This window comes from Toxorhynchites rutilus, chromosome 3 (assembly GCF_029784135.1).
Source record: "Toxorhynchites rutilus septentrionalis strain SRP chromosome 3, ASM2978413v1, whole genome shotgun sequence".
Classification (NCBI taxonomy): Eukaryota; Metazoa; Arthropoda; class Insecta; order Diptera; family Culicidae; genus Toxorhynchites; species Toxorhynchites rutilus.
In genome coordinates, this window is record NC_073746.1 from 300060097 (window position 1) to 300076616 (window position 16520).

General features: G+C 36.9%; 1 non-coding gene across 1 annotated transcript; it reads left to right on the top strand.

Annotated features, from left to right (window-relative positions):
- Window positions 1–3869: 3869 nt before the first annotated feature.
- Window positions 3870–4054, top strand: Trnai-uau (transfer RNA isoleucine (anticodon UAU)). Its single transcript has 2 exons — window positions 3870–3907; window positions 4019–4054. It is a non-coding gene; the product is annotated as a tRNA-Ile (tRNA).
- The last annotated feature ends 12466 nt before the right edge of the window (window positions 4055–16520 follow it).

Below are 16520 nucleotides of genomic sequence, written 5' to 3' on the forward strand. Positions count from 1 at the left end.
TGCTATAAGGAGAGAAACGCTCAAGCTCACGCAAAACAATCGTATTATATTAGAAACAAAAGCAAGTGATGTCTAACCATCTTGAAACAAAAAACATTAAACAATGAATATGAAATTCAGATCATTCTCCCGATACAAAATTTTCTCTAGATAGAAAAAAATAGTAAATTTTTAATTGTTTTTTTTTTGTTAATAAACCAGCATAGATAATCTGGAAAGCATCTGCTTGCTGGGTGGGCTTATAGTTTCATTGTTGAATGCTCTGTCAGGCCCTGATTTAATAAATTAAATATACTAATTGAACATCATTGAAGCCAATATTCTTACCCTTTTCACGACTCTAGTCCATATTTTTTTATGTTGAATGAATTCGCATTGTGCGGCATTTGAATTCATTAGACAATGTTGTCTTTTAAGTGCCATCCAAGAAGAAGATACATACATTCAATACACATTTGGATGAAATATGCTGCGTATAACTGGCATATACAGGTCAGACTCGATTATCCGGAACTTTAGACTCGATTATCCGGAATATTTTATTTTTGATTTCCGGAAATTTTGAATAATTTGTATAATAATTCTGTATTGAATAGCTAATATGGGTATTAAAAGAAAGAACTTGACTAGTAGAGAGCAGTTATTTATGAAAAATGCAAATCCAAGATGGCGCCATATTTTTTTTTTCATGAAAGAGCTTGACTAGTAGAACACAAAAAAATATATATTTCAGATATAGCATATTTGATGAAGAAATGTAACCTTTCAACGTTAAGTTGAAGTTTAAGTGGCTATCACATGTACAGTGGGGTAAAACTCGTGATTTTCGAAGATTTTGCTTGAATTTCCACCAGGAATTGTTTATATCGATATTGCAACCAAATTAGGAAAGATAGAAGTTGTGCGTCGAAGAACAAATTGTGGAGCGATAAAGAACTTCATTTTAATTGATAGAAACAATATAGTTTAATATAAATTTTTAGGATAAAATTAATAATAACACATTAAAAACTATTAACTTTTAAGTGTTTCACTTCCAAAATGTTATTAAAATTCACTAATTTAGTAGTTCCACTATTATATCCTGTACTAAATTTTCTCATTATTCAAATGGAGGCATCAGAATCGTCTTCCGTAGCGTTCAAATGAAACACAAATTTCTGCATTACTCGAGAATTAATCAATCAAATGAAACCAAATTTGGCATATGGAGGTTTTAGAGTGCAATAAGTGTTTATACGGTGGTTAGACACTCCACAGAATGCTAAATAACTCGAGTGGGCTCCCATACATATAATTTTTGGGCGGGACGAAGTTTGCCGGGCCAGCTAGTTACTTATATTTTCACTAAAACACAATCAGCAACCAGGGAAAACTTATCCGGTTCAATCTCTTTCATATCATATGTACGAATTTTAAGCACTCTAGAATTATATTCCAAACAGACGTGCGAGATAGATGCTGCTTGATAATTCAAACGAACAAAGTTCGAATCCCGTCGGACTCATTTTGAACATTTTTATCTTTCTCCCATTATTAGTGGATTGAATAATTTTTGTTTCTACAAACACAAATGTTCTCATACAGCCATTCCATTCCATGCCTTTAAAAAGCAATTAAAAAAAACGAAAAACAAGCATCTCTGATACCGAGATATGTTATGTAAAAAATCCTCAGCCTTCAAGATAAAAAATTTAAAAAAATAGCTCCCTCTAGTTCAAAGCCATGAAAACAATAAAAAACGGCTACGATTAATATTAAATATCTTTTATTAATAGGCAAGCCCATTGGTTTCAATTTCATACGTCGATCATCTAAATTGGTTTAGTGGTTCAAAAGTTATGAATTTTTGAAAAAGTCGTTTTTGGGAAAAAGTGAAGAAAAAAATATTTTTCGGACCACCTTCGTTCCAAACAACCTATACAATAACCAAATCACGCAATGGACATTAACATATACTGGAAAACTCTTATCAATCTTTGTTCAAATTCAAAGATGAGCAATTTTGTTGATATCTTTTATCCGTTCAATTAAATCGTATGATAATTCATATATCAACCTAAACATTCCCACCTTCGGTAATGCAAACATGAGTAGAATGTACAATTTTTTTTGTACATATTGCAAACTGCCCTACATTTCTACCAGTGGTGAGTATATTTTACTCGGTAATGCGGGCGCTACACGATTCGTCCAACGAATGCTGGACTCAAACATTTGACTCGATGAATCGTCAAATGTTGTGACGAATGTGCTGCTACACGGTGAAGTAAATGTTCGACTCAATGCAATCGGTCCAAACAATCGGCGAGTATTTGGATCGAATGTTTATTGTTTCTATTTACCATCAAAAACGTTAGGAAACTGAATGATGATGCGAGTATTGAAATTGCTGCCGTAGCAATTGTACTGATATCGGGCTGTAAATTAAAAATGCTTCAAATCACCATTATTAAAATGCAATATTTCGCCGAATATTTTGAACTTTAAGAATCAATTTCATAGTTCCTTCACCTAAAACTTGTAAACAAACCAATCTGTCAAAGATAGATTCGGACGAATCGTGTAGCGGTGTATCGGATGTCATCGAGTGTCGAATCAACGAATGACAAAAATCCTTTGACTCGTGTCACTCGCGTTGGAAGATAATCCACAACGAACGGATTACCTTCCAACGCGAATATTCGACACTCGACATTGGAGGTTCGTAGCTCGTCAGTCGACTACACGATGCGTCGAATCATCGAGCGTCCAGCATTCGAGGGTGTTCGTAGCATCGTGTAGCGCTGGCTTAACATAAGCAAACTTGAATCTGACGACTGGTGAGTAAAGCGCGTATTAAACAATTTTATTGTTGCCATAAGGCAATACGGAGGTAAGAGTTTTGAAATAATTCTAATACGAAATAATAATAATACGCCGGGAAAATGTAGCCGATGTTGGGCTTACGAATCATGATTCTGCTTTACATATGTGTTTAGTAGTACGGTAGAGAATGGCTATTGATTGGTAGCATTTAGCAAAACATTAGTTATATTTACTAACTATTTCTCTCAGTGCAGTTACGCTCTCCTACATAACATAATGGAAAAAAATATATTCGTCGATGTAAACAAGCAGTGAAAAAGGAGACAATATTCGATGGGTGATCTGTATGGAGTCCCACAGCCGTGACTGAGGTATCACAATCATACAATTATTAGCTCTGTAAAGCTATCGGGGATTAAGCCTTCGATATAAATGAATTGAAAGAAAAATATTATTGTAATCTTAGTGAGGTCCAAACTGAACTAATCAATGTTTCTGATTATTCGATATTAAAAATGAATTTGAAATGGAAAACTATGCATTTGCGTTCCTGATGTGTTTCAGAAGCGTCTAATTTCTACTTCTGATTTTGTTTCCTTCATCGCTTGCGAAAATTCAGGAGCTATGTCAGCACGAATCCGGCCTGAAGTGTTTTCTTTGACAAAACCGAATAATACATTAGTTGAATTGAAACACAGTTGAAACACAGGAAGCTAAACCAACAAATTAGTTCTTATTAATATTGAAAAAATATCCAATTGCAGAAAAACGCCCATATTGTTGGGATTAATTATCACATTTTTGGGATGCCTCGAAAACACCCAAGCCGGCAGAAGGGAGGCAAAAAAAAACTGCGAATCTCACTTTTCGATGACTAATTGGTAACCCCCCCTTTGCTGCTTCCGCCCACGACACTAACAAATTCCGTCAAGTGGTTTGCTCCGATCTTTCTGAGCTTTGAAGCGAAATGTGGTATTAATCTGCCGCTTTCATTTACCCCCATCATCTCTTTCTTTTTCTCCCCCAAGTCACATTGGCGTTTGGCGGGCGAGATATCCACAGCTCCAGTGGCGCAATTGGTTAGCGCACGGTACTTATAAGACAGTACACGTTGTATGGAGAGGAGAGACCCGCGAGGGTTCGAATCGCGCGGCACCCGTGTGCAGTGCAAGTTAAGCGATGTAAACACGGAATGTTGTTGTTATGAGCGATGCCGGGGTTGTGAGTTCGAGCCTCACCTGGAGCAGGAACTTTTTGTTGTAGCAGCTGCAGTAACATTTTTGTATTCTTTATTATGGTCGCATTTCGATCGGCGTTGACAGATGTCATTCACCTTGGCTTGGTTGGGTCGAAGACATCTCGCGTGGTGTGGGGGAGGAAATTTGTCTCGTGGCCATTGTATGCAGAGTAGGCTCTCGTGACAGTCTCACGCATTTTCACCCGATGATGATGAGACCGACAATTAGCTGCCAGCAGCAGCAGCAGCAATTATGAAAGGTCGCTACGATGGGGTGTCGTGTGAGTTTATCCATCAAAAGGTGGAGTTCAACGATGCCTCTGATGAGTGTGTTTGTGTGTTTGTGTTTACATTCATGTGACGTTAAAACAACAGCAGCACCAGCGATGGGGACGATGGTGACGACAAACCGGAGGAACATCAGCAAACAAACAAAAACGCGGGGAGACAAATGCGTGGGGATTTTCCCAGAACGAAGCGATGGGAAAAAGATGCTCGAATGGAAGGAATTTTACTCGCATTAGAATAGAATGGCGACGACACACATAGAACCTGACAGTTTGTGTGTACACGAAAGCGTGACTGGGAACTGCTTGCAAATGGAATAAATTAATTGAAATCAAGCGATGCAAGTTTGTTGCATCCAAGCATATTTTTGATATTGATACATCGTTAAGCGACTGATGAGAGACTCAAATTTAATACTTGCTAATCAAAAATATCTTATCGAGCAAACATGCCATCCCCCCGGTCGCGTTAAGCAGCGATGAGACAACATCATTATCAGTAGGCATTGTCATCGCCCCGGCGCTATAATTGCGTGTGAATTGTTTCTATCGCTGTCATTATCATTCCAATCTGAATAGACACTGATGTGGCGTTTAATTTATGAGATTCGCTATCAGAAAGATGTTGTTAGCTTTATTTTGGACGAGTATGTTCGACATGTGACGGAGTTTTCATAATTCTTGTACTTATTTGAATATCATAGCGTTGATCATGGGATCACTCAAATTGTCTCAGATTTAATGCTATTGACCCATTCTAGCGTGACGTGATAACGGTTTGACTCACTAAAAACAGTTTTTTTCCTGTTTTCATGTATAAATAATACAATTTCCGAATGGTAAACGATTTTAAAGTGAAATTGAGAAAATTTCCTACAAGAATCTTCAGTTGGAGAATATTTTGCAGTAGAATTCGCTTGTTGCCACCCCAATACTTTCGTGACGTGTCAAAACCTGTCTTTTTGCGGGTTCCGACTTTTGAACATTAATGTTGTATTTTCAGTTCCGTTTCAAAACATACAAATAAACTTTGTTCTATGATTTGTCAATGAAAGAAGAACGTAGATTCGTGTATACTCAGTTTTTCGAAAAACTCGTAAGAACATCTATTTTGACGGCATGCATTATGTGACGTGACAACGCGCTCTGTGCTAATAAACAGTCTCCACCAAGCGTTGTCACGTCACACAATCAATAAGTTGTATTAAATAAGAATTTAACCGTATTGTATCAAGCTATATACTATTTTTCATGTTTTTATTACACTGAATACCTCTCACATTCCCCTGAGATCTCCCCTTCCCCTTCCAAAGGTCCATCCTATAGGGGAATGTGGTCCTAACGTGACCGGTGATCCTGAATCTACCCCTCTTTGTATCTCAGTAACGGTACATCCTATCGAATTATCAGTAGTATCAAATGAAAGGTGTCGCTGATAATTTGATAGCAAGGTGACCTTTTTCTGGCTCTCTTCATTTTAGCGTTTTAGCGCCATTTTGCGTTTCAATTGCTTCAAAAACAGAGAAGAAATATTTTTGACCTGTATGCAAAATGAGTTCAATGTTCTTTTAGATTGTGAAACATTGCGAAACAAAGCAATTGAATCGTTTGTTTGAAACCCCCAATAAGTCCATATGACGCACATGCAAGAAAACGACAAAAAACTGTTTTTCTCAAAATTTTGACCTGGTCCTCCAATTTGTTGGTATGAAGTTCGATTATTAGACCCAAAACATATTATTTGGGCCCACTACCATATCAATATAACAGGTTAAACTCAAAATATAACGCTTCGAAGTTGGTGGACTTTTGGGGTTTCTCAAACAAACGAGAAATTAGCGGTATATTTAGCGGTTCTGAAGTGATTCAATTCGATTCCAAGTACTTTTAATGTTCATAATGTTCATACTAAGTAAGAATGGGATTAATGATATATTATGTTCTGCACTGGAGGAGTGACGGTAAGGAGGGCGCGTTTGACTGGTGGTTGAATAAGTATTAACCCTCCTGTACTCGCGTGCAAAATCATAACACGTATACTCGCGCACGGTGTCACAGACCGAAAATTGAACTTCTCTGTAATGTTGCCATTGTGTATTTTCCAGGCTTTATTGGCATTTATTTGAGGAAGAGGGTATGATTGAATGAAAAAACTCAAAAAAAATGTTTTCTTCAACTTTATTATGTTTTAATGGTCATCTAATTCAGCCTCCTCAAAACAGAGTAATTTTTGATACTCCAACACAAATAACGAAATTCGAATTTTTCACTGTTATTAATTAAAAGTAAGCAACTGAATATAATTCATGGAAGTATGAAGAGCTATAAAACAACATAAAAACGTATTAATCGATTGTGGTTTCATTGGAGTAAGAATCAGAATTACTCAGAAATACAGAATCAGAAATACATTTCATACAGTTGTTGCGTATTTTTCGGGTCTTTTATCGAAGAGAAGAATGTATAACGACCTTCTAGATAATTACCAGATGATAAAGGTTCTGGAATATAAAGTTTGCATATTTCTAATATTCTTTGTCTCTGTATTTTTGGTAAACTAGAAATTAATGCCATTTTTTAGATGGGGCCTAAAAAGATGATATAAAAGGATTTCTAGGAACTTCCTTTTCTTTTTTTTTGTTTTCTTGTCGATAATGTCCATTATAAAAAAAATATCCCCGAAACTGTAACTTTCAAAAATTGCCATAAGCCACCGATTAGTTTATAGTTTACTGTTTACAATTATTCCACAAGTGAAATTTTTATCACAAGTGTGTATATATTATATTTAGCGAATACCTATACGAAAGTCAAATATTTATATTTTGCTTTTGAACGTATGAATCTAACGACGAATATATCGACGAATAGTTAATATATGGATCCGTTCAATCCAGTTACAAAAGAGACTGAAATCAAACAAGAATAGTCCGGTAATGATCTTATGCATTATATGCAATATATATTCCACGCCATTAACATTAATTTATCCATTTCATTCAACAATATTGTAGAATATGAAAAAGTTACTCCTATACTCGCGTCGGTGTGTCAGACCGAAAGTGTTAAAAAAGTGACACACGTTCCCTTTGTACCAATACATGCGATACGCTAAACGATGACGAATGACGAATAAAGAAGCTAGAGAGAATCTCAAAGTCGTAGTGTTGATATTTTCTGAGAAATGAACGAATTATTGATTTCTCGGTCTGACAGACCAATGCGCGAGTATAGGAGTGTTAATTAAGCTCAGATTACTTTCAATGCATAAGGAATACAAAAATTCGTTATGGAGGGAGATAGAGGTTATTTTGAAATACTTTTTGCGTTACGTAATGTATGAAAAGTACATAGTTCTACGGGGCTTTGTCTGTCACTCATCTTAGTGTACTTTGAGCACTTCCACAGTTCTTAGTGTGTGCCTTTTCAAAGCGTTTTTATCCTTTTAAAAGCATTCAAATGGCAAGCACAGCAATACCCGCTAATACTACAGGGCTGTTGAAGGAATTTCCAACCAAAAAAATAGTGCCGGATTCGAATCCTCAACCTCCGGCTTGGAAGACCAACCTGCTTAGCATTAGCGCTGTTGAGCCCCTGATTTTACAGTCATGTAATATTCAAAATAGTTTTTTTTGCAGCTGTTAAAAATAAGGATATGAGCCATGTAATAATAAAGTTTATTTGCAAAAATAATTTTTAAATGCTTTTATTGGACTATTGACCATGTTCATCCCGAGCTTCCATGTTACGTGTAGGCCAATCCGTCAAAATTTCGTTATAAAACCTGGTGATATTATCTTCATCCGGAATATATACTTTCAACTTCTTGATGTCCTCGATTTTTTTTTATATTGATCGGAGTTTTTCCACCTGGATATGCAGGATCGGCAGGGAGACTTAATTGTTCCGGTTTAGATTGTAAAAGCCGAAAAGTACTACTGTTGGTGTCACGTATATGATTTCTTGCCACCATCAGGTCCTTGAATCCTTTCGAGTGATAACGCTGGTTGAACTGCGAAACCTTGAAGTGCACTTCTTGGTCCTTTGCGGTTTGCCGACCACTACTTTCTAACGAAATAGGCGTTTTCTTGTAGTGTAATGGCCACCAGGATTTGAAGTCTACAATATTCTTTGCCTCAACGATTTCCACCTCAAATCTATCGTTCTTGGAAGCTGATTTGATAAGATCTGCATACTGCTGTACTGTGTAGACACGATCCACCATATTGATCTTCTTCTTCAAGACTGCGAAGTCTCTGTCGCATGGCAGGAAAGAATGTCCTCTAATCGGGAAATATTGATCAACGGATTCAAATTTCCCCAGGGTGACCAAAGCTGAACACATCCTCACCAACGTGTTATTTTTGTTTTGAGCTGCGCATGAATCGGAAAATATGTGGAGGTTCTTAGCGTTTTCCAGATTCTCTGTGATGTACTGCATCAAAAATGAGCACACTTCGTTTGGACCCTTGCATGGTGCTGTCTCCTTTGTGGTACACGAAGAATTTAGCAGTACCATCCTTCAAATTGTGTATACCGAAAACATTTACCATAAGCTGTCTCAAATAAAACGCATCCTGGACGGGAATATTAGGCAAACGCAAGTTTTGCATATAATCCATGGCAATAACTGCAACGCTGTCCTCGGATTGTTCACCAAGTTCCCTCATAAGGGAAGAAAATACCTTGGCTCGGCGTAGATGTACAGCTTTTATATTGATAGCTGCTTGTTTGGCTGTTTCATTCTGTACTGGATTCTTGATTTCAACGTTAAGTGCTTCACACGTACAACATGTATCCACTTGAGGGCGACCGAACGATAAATAAAAATGTTGCTTGAAAATTTTTCTGTAAAACGAGTTGCCCAGTTTTGTATTTGGATGTTGCTCTTGGAACATATTGAACATTATTGTGAAATCAAGCTTCGCACTTAAATAATGTTTCTCGACCGATATATAGTGAGATATTTTTACCGGAAACGAGGAAATGTGTTGTTTAACTAGGTCGATTACAATTCCCGGCTTGGAGTTTCCGGGAGATGATTTGCCTCTCAAATCGTTTGGAACCTTGCCTTTCGCCAACAGCAAGCGCAATCTTCGAACTCTTTCAGGTGTAATACCGTGAAGGATTTCAAAAGCAGCTCGGCACACACTGACTTTTTTGAGTAACGTAGAAACATTGTATCCATAAGTGTTTCCTCTGGAAGGTCTACCTGACTCATCCTGGCTAATCCTCTTTCGATGACGCTTTATTGGTTTGAGATATATCAAGGGTTGCAAGTAGCAGTCCTGTTCATTTTTATTTTTCAAGCTTCGAAATTCCCGAAAAATGCGCTGCTTGTCAGTTTCCGGAATGAGGCTGCAACAGTTTTTGGTGCATCTAGATTATACGATTGTTTAATTACGACTACCCTAACTAATTTTCATCCAATCAAACCTATCTGCAGTTGCAATCCGCTTCCACTATTACACCTTATAATTTCCGCTTTGTATTCTGCTGTCCGCCGAAATCCACGCTTCCGTTTCAGGGTCGTGTCTGGGACACAATCCGAGTCGGAAGACATTTCTATTGAGTTAAGTTGCGCAAGCTTCTTATAACATCAGATGTAAACCAAGAATGAGATTGTATACCTATCTCAACGCCGCCCATGATGATAATTGGAAACATGGACTTATGGGGTTTCTCAAACAAACGAATATTTGCAACCCCAATTCAAGGGGGTTCGTAGAACTAACTTTTTCTGAAATTTTGATAGTAGGTGTAGGTATCCTCAAGGACTCAACATATGCCAAAAAGTCAATTTTGATAAAAGTGGCGTTTATGGGGTTTCTTAAACAAACGATTCAATTGTAAATGCTTATGGTAGTATGTTCATCAAAATAAGCGATATAAATTGAATCTACATGTTACCTGTAATACACCTGTTACCTGTAATACATTTGGGAAAAGTCGGGGTGGTGCTAAACCGACCTCCAGTTTTTATATCGTGATTGTTTAACACGTTCACTCTGGCGCTTGCCATCAATGGCTAGTACAATCCTGGTTCATCGAGTGGCGCTCACTACAGGGGGAACGCAACTTTTAATAAACTTTTTGTATACATCCGCGCACATACTTGTGCAAGGGCGTTTATGTTTGCGTGTTGAAGATGACTTTGACTTTGACGTTGACTTTGATCGTTGATCGTTGATGTTTGCGTGTGTATTTGTATGTGCACTTTTTTTTGTATAACTCCACACACGTCGCTCTAAGGCCAAGTTCATGGATATATGCCAACCGTACCATTCACGATCGTATTGTGGGATTTCATGCCATTCCCGATCTTTTATATCCGTTTTTAACGAACCGGAAGTCACCATCCTCGATTCCAAAATGGCATCGGAATACGATATTCCACATTCCACATTTTTTTAGCATTCAATACTACCATCAGCAAACCGGGCGTTGAAATAAGATTATATCGTATATTATGGATTATATCGTTCATATATTGTTGATAGAACATAGGAGAAAGATGATTTGTATGTTTTGAAACGGAGCTGTAATTAAGAAAATTAATCATCAATGTTCAACAGTCCGAAACAGCAAAAAGTCAGGTGTCGCCACGTCACAAAAGTATTTGTTGTTATAAAGTTTAACGTCGTTTAATTTTGTGTGCTTTATTCATGAAAACGCAAAAAAAGTGTTTGTAGTGAGTCAAAATGTTGTTACGTCACACTGGAATGGATCGTATACTTTTCGTGACGTGACAACATCTTCTGGAAACAGTTGATACTCCTCTGTTTGTGGACCGATCTCAACCAAATTTTTTGAGTTGTTGACCCCCATTGTTTGCTCAGAGAAACCCAAGTATAAAAATGTTTGAACCTATGTTCATCTGATAAACTAAAAAAATGCTCTATTTTTGTGACGTGACAACGCTTCAAAATACCCGTTTTTCAAATGCTTGTTTCTCTTAAATTACAAAATGAAACGTAGGTCTACCCATGGCTCTTCAAACAAGTATTTAATCACCCATTCAATGGTATATAGACATTGAAGTTTGGTTAAGCATGTGCGGAGATATCTCAAGAAACGTAGAAATAGTGAAAACCTAAAATATTTCAAATATATTTTGTAGTTTTTTAAACTCGTCTCTCTCAAAGTTTGGTGCATAAAAATAAATTTGTTACAAAAAAATATGATATAACTAGTGCTTACTCAAATAACGTTTTCAATTTTCTCCTAATACGAGATCTGAAATTTGGTTCTCTGGTACATAACCTCATGGATTGGGTCTATTCAGAACGTTGAAATCATTATTGATTTTTTTAGCAAGAATTTCAAAAAAAAACCCTGAAGACGTACGACAATTCATGATTTTCTAACAAACTATATAAACAGTCGTAGTTAACCCTTTGCACTCGAGGTCTCTTGCTTGCGCGAACCAGCAACATTTTCGAACAATAAAACGTACACAAACAATAAAAGTTCACCTGTTCGATTATTTATATATCGAAAACAATAAACTTTGATAGATATTACATTCTGTAATTAGAGGCGGAAAAGGCCATCTCACGAATTTCATGCCAACTCGCCTTAGGAGTCTACCAAATATTGGTCGAATAATGAAATAAGGTACACTGGAGCAAGTTGAAAGGATTTTTTCGAAATTCAACTTGAAAGACATCTTAAAAAATCATTAAATCAATAAATTGAAATCTGTTTGCAACATATGCACGGTATGATAGATGACTTCAGATAAAACATATAGATTCACACTGAATGTTTCGAAAAATGTCAATTTTTAAAATGGTTAGTTTTCATATGAATTGTTTTCGTTGTCCCGTAGAACGAGGTAAGTTGAAACGCGGAACTATCATGAGTTTGATGTGCGGTTTTGCTTCTCGAACTGTCTACAACTGATTTATGAAACACTAAATTGAAGGAATTACATTTGGAACGGTTTTGGTACATGTTAGATATGGGCGAGCAGTACATACTACTACAGGGAAACTTCGGTATAACGTACCCCCGTTATAACGTACCCTCGATATAACATCACTCGATATAACGTACACATTTTCAAAGTTCAAAGAAATATTTTTTTAAATATTGTTTTTCTGAAAGAACAATACATTATCTGTATTTTGATACCAAAGCTTTATTTGTACTTCTATCCAATCTCGAAGTACAACTGTTTTGTGATTTCGGATTCTGAATGAATCAAATTTTAATCAACAGTTTGAAGGGAAATCAGGTCGAACTCGATTATTCGGAGACTCGATTATCCGGGATTCGATTATCCGTAATTTTAGACTCGATTATCCGGAGTATTTTATTTTTGATTTTCGAAAATTTCGAAAAATGGCGGATAACATATTTTCTCAGAACCCTAATCAGTATGGGTAACAAATGGAAGGGCTTCAATTGTAGAACACAGTTATTTATGAAAAATGCAAATCCAAAATGGCGACCACCACAAGATGGCGCCATATATATATTTTTCACAACCCCATCAACATGGGTATCAAATGAAAGGGCTTGATTAGTAGAACACAGTTATTTATGAAAAATGTAAATCCAAAATGGCCGCCACCACAAGATAGAGCCATATATTATTTTTCAAAACCTCATCAACATGGGTTACACAAGAAAGTTCTCGACTACTAGAACATAGCAGATAATGAAAAAACCAAATTCCAAGATGGCCGCAGTCCCCAAACCACTAATAACTTTTTAAATAGTTTCAGCTAGATTTACCTGTTTCCTATTTCTATGAATGTTTCTATGAATTTTTGAGTGTTCGTAGGGTTGTCCCACATTCATAGAAAATTGACCCCGTTCCTGTTGAATGATTGATCTGAAATTTGGAATATACATTAATTCTACTGTCATTATAAAACTGCGTATACCATGATTTGGAAAAATTTAATTTGGCCGCCGCTAAAAAATGGCTGAATGACTTGATTTGGAGAATGCACTACACCATGAACAACATAAATTCGAAAAGGCCGCCGTCACAAAATGGTCGACCATGTATTTTTTGCAATACCCTTAATACTGGTATCAAATGAAATGATTTGACTAATAGGTACTGTATTCTATCAAACTATTCCGAAGAAAGTTAGATAAGAAATAAAAATAAAAAAATTTTCTTAATGATTTCAATGTAGAGAAGTATACTAATAATACAGATAATTTACTAAAAACTAGAAAATAAAACAAGTAAACATTTTTTTAAGTTAAACGGTTTAATGTCCTAAAAGCTAGAAAATAATGAGACAAGTTAGTTAGAAAATAATTAGACAGTTAGTAGTTATCACATTCATTCCTTCATGATTCTAGGGCAATGATCAGACTGAAATAAAATCGTGGGGTATATGATGAAACAACTGACTGTGGATAATGGAAATTCAACGTTTATTTCTTACCCAATTTTCTTCGGCATATTTTGATGGTGTACTGTATTCTATTAGTCAAATCATTTCATTTGACACCGATATTAAGAGGATTGCAAAAAAATACATGGTCGATCATTTTGTGGCGGCGACCTTTTCTAATTTATGTTGTTCATAGTGTAGTGCATCCTCCAAATTAAGTCATTCAACAGGAACGGAGTCAATTTACGATTAATGTGGGATAACCCTACAAACACTCAAACATACATAAAAAAACAGGTCAAGCTGAATGAAACCATTTCAAAAGTAATTCATTGTTTGGGGACTGCGGCCACCTTGGAATTGGATTTTTCATTGTCTGCTATGTTTCACTAGTCGAGAACTTTTTCTTGATACCCATATTGATGAGGTTTTGATGGCAGCCATTTTGGATTTAAATTTTTCATAAATAACTGTGTTCTACTAGTCAATCCCTTTCATTTGATATACATATTGATGGAATTCTGAGTAAATGTGTAATCCGCCACTATGTATCGGCCGCCATCTTGGATTTTCGAGATCATGGAATACGCAGTTTTATAATGACACAAGAGATAGAGATGTGTTCCAAATTTCAGATCAAACGGTCAACAGGAAGGGGGTTAAATTTCTATTAAAGTGGTACAGCGCTACAGACAAAGTTACAAAGTTACAAAGTTACAAAGTTACAAAGGCACAAACATACAAACGAGTCAACCTAGATAAAAACGTTTAATAAATAAGTGCAAATCATAACTATGTTACGTTTACCGAGAGGAAATTCGTTTTACTTTTGTGACTCGATTATTCGGAGGATTCGATTATCCGGAGTGAAAAAAAAAATCAATACTCCGGATAATCGAGTCCGACCTGTATGATGAGAAAGGTTAGCTTCGTCTTCTAGTTGAATTTATTCATTAACATTACTCAAACAGCAACACAATAAAGTAATACAAGCTGCATTTCTGAGTTCTTTATTATGCTTCGATATAACGTACAATTTTGAAAATAAAATGTACGTTATATCGAAGTTACTCTGTACATACTAAGAATTAATATACGAAACAATAACATCAAGAATACTATTTTAGACGCTTTTATGTCAGATAAGAGCCACTCAAAACGGCCACTAATGAGGTTTATGTAAAGTGACCAGATGGTCAGAGGTCTAACGCGGGACCCAAAAAACAAAACGTTATATATATATACGTAATGTGAACATAAACCATAGTTTAGCGAATCTAATCTGATCGGTATTATTTATTTCTAAGTATCGGCACCCAGTTGTGATTTTTTGGTGGTTTAGATTTTGTTTACGCCCGAAAACCACACGCTCAATCAGAGCATTTACGCCTGGCAAGCAAGATTCAAGTTCTACAATTTTCTTCAAATTACCGAATGGATTGCTCGAAAATTCCAATTCATTTTTCATCGATTTCGTATCGATGTGCATTAAAAAATGGACTAATTTCGGACGGTGATGAAATATAATTTTATGGAACAAATTTTCCTTGAATCTTACCTTTATTAAGCCTACAACGTAAATGATTCAAGGCTGTTGATTCGCAGCAGCAGCACTGTCAAGCAACTTAATAATTTTTTCATACTGCAAGCTCCACCCTACAGCGAAAAAGTTGGACATCCTGAAGCACTTTGTGTCCACCACATATAGCCGATCTGGTATTTACAACATCATCTCCCTGCCGCTCCTTAAGCCGGTAGATCGTAGCAATCGGCCAAACGGTGAAGGAGAATCTGTCCAAAATGGACATTTTAATGCGGAAGCGCCAAACGAGACCGGCCGTATCTGAGCAGCATGCAATCACCCAGAAGGAGTAGCATGAGGTGCTGGAGAATAACTTCTTTCCTTGTTCATAATGAAAGATGAGACGTACTTGATGCTAGAATTCAACGAATGGCAGGGGACCGGGTACTTTACGTCCTCCAGGTAACGATGACGTCGAATATATTATCCACATCAAGTTCTCGAAAATGGTTCTTCTCTGACAGACGTGAAGGGAATGGTCAAACCGCTCTTCTTTCGAGTCATATGATGTGCTTGCCGGAAGTGGCGAAGGTGATGTGGTCTTTATGCCGAACCTGGGATCAGCCCATTATGCCAAAAGATCACTGGAGGATGGATCATCTGGAGATAAACATTGTCGCGAAGAAGGCCAACCTTCCCAACATTCCCCAGCTGCGACCGATAGAAAACTTTTGGGCGAATGGCTAAAATGGAGAGACAGTCGACCACCAAAGCCACGAAAAGGTAAAAGAACACGTCGGCTTACATCTTTTTATCGGCCATGGTTGAGGTTCCGGCCAACTTCCGTAAGACCTCTTCCTGTCGAGTATACACTAGTTCTTTCGGCTTATTTAAAAGGTTAAGCCCTGACCGCTAGTTAGGGGACCAAAGATGAACTTTTCGTCTGACTCACGTTGGTCCCTGCGGATGAATAGGGGACTTTTATAAAAATCATTTTCTAATTTTGTTGCTGTCGCTTCCAGTCAACACTCTCTAAACAAAAAACCCACTGTCGGTGTGATGAAACCATCTCAACGTATTAATCGTTCGATGCATTAGAAGCGCTCTTGAACACTCTGCCAAATAAAAGTTGTTTTTTTGAGGTCATCCGTTTAAGAAAATCAACATGATCAAATTGTGATATTGAAATATATTGATATCGCGGGACATTTTCGTTTCTTTTGCCAAATGCGGGACGTTTCGCGGGACGCAATCTAACGCGGGACATTTTGTTGGAATGCGGGACTGTCCCGCGTAACGCGGGA